The sequence below is a fragment of the Neopelma chrysocephalum genome, unplaced genomic scaffold (assembly GCF_003984885.1).
Source record: "Neopelma chrysocephalum unplaced genomic scaffold, ASM398488v2 Primary Assembly neopelma1_75, whole genome shotgun sequence".
NCBI lineage: Eukaryota > Metazoa > Chordata > Aves > Passeriformes > Pipridae > Neopelma > Neopelma chrysocephalum.
This window is the reverse complement of record NW_020897736.1, coordinates 12350406-12354087: the sequence shown is the minus strand read 5'-3', so window position 1 is coordinate 12354087 and position 3682 is coordinate 12350406. Positions and strand designations below refer to the sequence as shown.

General features: G+C 55.2%; 1 protein-coding gene across 1 annotated transcript in view; it reads left to right on the top strand.

Moving 5' to 3' along the window:
- Positions 1 to 2664: 2664 nt before the first annotated feature.
- Positions 2665 to 3682, top strand: part of PCSK6 (proprotein convertase subtilisin/kexin type 6) — a 49331-nt gene continuing 48313 nt past the window's right edge. The window contains exon 1 of the mRNA XM_027688660.1: positions 2665 to 2752. The gene's annotated coding sequence lies outside the window, so the exon portion shown is untranslated. The remainder of the gene's footprint in view (positions 2753 to 3682) is intronic.

Sequence of the window (3682 nt, the reverse complement as noted above, 5' to 3'; positions counted from 1 at the left end):
CGCGGCAGCAGCAGCACCGCCGGGTTTCCGGCGGCTCCGGCGCTGCCAGCGAGGAGGCGGGGATGCCCCCGCCGCCGGCCCCGGCCCCGCCGCCGCCGCCTGGCCCGGCCCCCCCGCCTGGCCCGGCCCCGGCCCCCCCCCCGCCGCAGGCGTGGGGCTGGGAGCCCCCGGGACAGGCTGAGACTAAGCCCGAGGAAGGGGGATGAACGGGGTCCCTGCGCTCAGACGGCGGCTGCGAGGTGGGGCATGGACTGTGGAATAGGACAGGATACCCGGGGCGGGACATGGAGCTGGGGTGGGAGAGGTCCCCAGGGTCAGATAGGGTCACTAGGCATCAGGCCAGACGCCCGTGGTAGGACAGTGTATTTGAAATCGAAGGGTCCCTGAAATTGGAAGGTCCCCAGGATCAGGCAGGGTCCCTGGTGTCCATCAGGGTCCCCAGGGTGCAATAGGATACCCGGGGTTGGGCAGGGTCCCTGGGGTCAGATAAGGTCCCTGTGGTCAGGCAGGGTCCCCAGGGATCAGACCAGAGCCCCGTTGTAGGGCAGTCCCTGAAATCAGCAGGTCCCACAGGTCAGGCAGGGTCCATGAGGTCTGACAGGGTCCCCAGGGATCAGATAGGGTCCCCAGAGATCAGGCCAGACCTCTGTAGTAGGACAATGTCCCTGAAATCAAAGACTTCTCAGGATCAGGCAGGGTCCTGGGGGTCAGAGGAGGTCCAGGGTGGGACAGTGTCCCTGGGGCTGAGGTCAGGTCAGGTCCCAGAAGCAGCAGGACAGGGAATGGGGTGCAGAGAGGTGAGGGATGCTCCACAAAGCTGGCATGGAGCAATGCCCAGGTCTCACGTGTAGCCATGTGGCTCCCACAGCCACAGCGATGGCTCCTGGCCATGGGGTGCTCTCTGGATTTCAGTGGATTTCAGCAGAGGGGTGATGCCATTCCATTCACCCAAGAATAACAGCAGGGGAATGGTCTTCAGTGGCAGAACTGGTTAACACAACTAGTCACGCTCAGAGCTATTGTTCTCCACTGGTATTCAGCTTTGCAGACTTCTGCAGCTATTTCAGGCCTGCTGGAGGGCTCATGTACCCAACAGCCTGCCTGGTTTTTCTTCTAATTATTTCAGTCAGTCTAAAAAAAGATATTACCTCCCTCTGCAAACCTTGCCTCCATTGTTCTCAGCAGAGAAAATAAGAGAGAAAGGAGAAGAAAAGTCTGACATCCTCTACCTCCAGGTTAAACCCTCTTCTGCATAGGTATGGGAAGCGCTGGGGGGAAAAACAGGAGGCAGCTTCTGCTAACCAGAGGTAGAAGGGATAGCAGAGCATCCATCAGGGCTGACTACCCCCATCCTGCAGGGCCAGGGGTTAATGGAGGAGCTGGGAATCACCCTGGGACACACCAGGACTTGAAATGAGAAATCCTGGTGCTGTCAAGGCGCGTTGACAGGAAAATGATTGCCATGTCAGCAGAAAGATATCCCACATGGGAGGGAGCAGCTAATAGCTGTGCTGGGTTTTGACAAGAGGCTGAGGCACCAAACACACTCAGAAAAGCAAACGCAGGACAGACAGGGTCTAACTGGCTGTCACTGGTGTGAGTGGGGAGAGAAGATCAAGAGTGGGAATCCATCATACTGACCACCATGGTCAGGGCATTACCCACACACTGCACTCACCCTCTTTCTCCTCTCACCTGCAAGATTTTGGGGCAGGACCCCCCAGTTTGCTTTACTTGCACAGGGCTGAAGGAGCAGCAGGGGCAGAGCCAGAACTAGAGCTCCTAAGAGAAACTACACACAAATAATTATTAGTGATAATTAGCAAAAGCACACTGATGACATCTCCTTCCTATCAGCTTAGCTCCGGGTTTGGCAAAGGCTCTGGTCTTGCTGAGACGTCCTCTTGTTGTGTAAACACCTTCTGTGGCCTCCCCTGCTTCTCCTCCATGGTCAAGAGCCAAACTGGGCTAAGAAAATGCTGCCATGAACGTCAGTGATGGCATGGAGGGGCCTGGCCAGTAGCCAGGAGGGTTGTGAGCATCCTTCGGATTCCTCCTTTACCCAGCACAACAGGCACCTCTGAGAGATATGACAAGAAAATCATCATTCAGAGCTGTCACCAAGCCAGGGTTAGCTCTCTGCTGCCTAAGACCAGGTAAGAGCTGGTTTAAAAACATGTTTTCTTGTTTGATTTTCCGAGCCATCAAAATGGGGCTTTGGGTAGGGAGTGGGAGCATCCCAGCTCACGTGCAGCCTTCTCGGTGGGAGTGTGAGAGCAAGACAGGGTGTCACAGTGCTGAGTTTGGCTCCAGGATGGTGCCAGACATCACAAAATGAACAACTGAAAAAAGGTGATAATTTAGCCAGGCTTTTAAAATGACCGAAAAAAGACCCAAAGTACCAGAAACGTTGTTCAGTAATCTCTGTTTTCCCGGCAGGGCTGGGGGAGGTGAGGGGAAACCTCTGGCTGCACAGATAGGGTGTGGGCTGTGGTTCCAACTCTTCTGGAAAATTTTAATCGGTCAAAAAGTGGAGAATATTTTTAGCATACCATCAACGTGCATGTGAGGACATGTGTGCTGTAAGAGCATGTGCTGCAGAGGCCACATCCCTGTGATTTATCAGCTATCCTCACACTTGCAGGCAGACCTGGAGAGACCCACTCTGATCCCACCAGCAGGAACACAGGAGCAGCTGCTGCAGGGAGACCTGTCATATATAAGAGGATGCTCAGCACAGAAGAACATGGAGGTTGGTCCAAAAATGCTGCAGGGAGAGGCTTTGGGCACCTGTCTGCAGCCAGGTCAGGCTGCCTTGTTGTCTTCTTCACTGATAAGAGATGGTGGAATGCTGCTGCCGCAAAGTCAAACAGAGTCACGAGTGACGCCAGGGAGGGTGGGCTGGTGAGTCACAAACTGAGGAAGTTTCTATGCAAGGGGACCCATGAGTCCTCCTGTTCCACACCTCACTGTCAGCATTTGGGGTCTGGGAAAACTTGGGAGGCAGGATGCAGAGGAGGATGGGGGTGCCGGGTGCTCTGGCCGCAGAGACACAGCTTCCCCAAAGCCACTCAGGGCTGAGACAGGACTGAGATGGGTGGGGAGTCCCTCCTGCCATCCCAAACGTGGGCAAACCAGTCTCCCCAGCCACAGACACCACATGAGAAAGCTGTGGTTGCCCTCGCGTCTACCTGCCATCCTTTCCCTGCTCCAGGCAGGGAGCTCCGGCTCCTGCATCCAACCCGAGGTACCTCGTGACCAGGGTCAGCCACTCCACCTGCTCTCGCCTTGGTTTTCCTCCACCTCAAATGGCAATAACCCATCTCCGAGGTGCTGAGAAGCCAAGTTCATTAGTGCCTGGCTTCGTTAATTGCTTTCAGCAGGGCTGGAAAGACAGAGACTCATTATGGCAATTGCCCTGTTATCTGCTCATCTTTGGGGAGGAGGAGGTGGACATGCTGGTGAGGCTGGACGGCAGTCCTGGGCTCACGGTGGCCACAGGGCTCCTGCTCTGAGATGGAGGAGAAATCCTCAACCCCTTCACATGCACAGCAAATTAATGTGGATGCTCTTAATTTCATCTATTTGGTTGGGGCTAAAATAAAGAGGCCCAGAAAAAGTGCTGAGTCTGAATGGATGCTCAAGGGTAGGGCTGAATTCAGGCTCTCGACGCCAAGTAGAG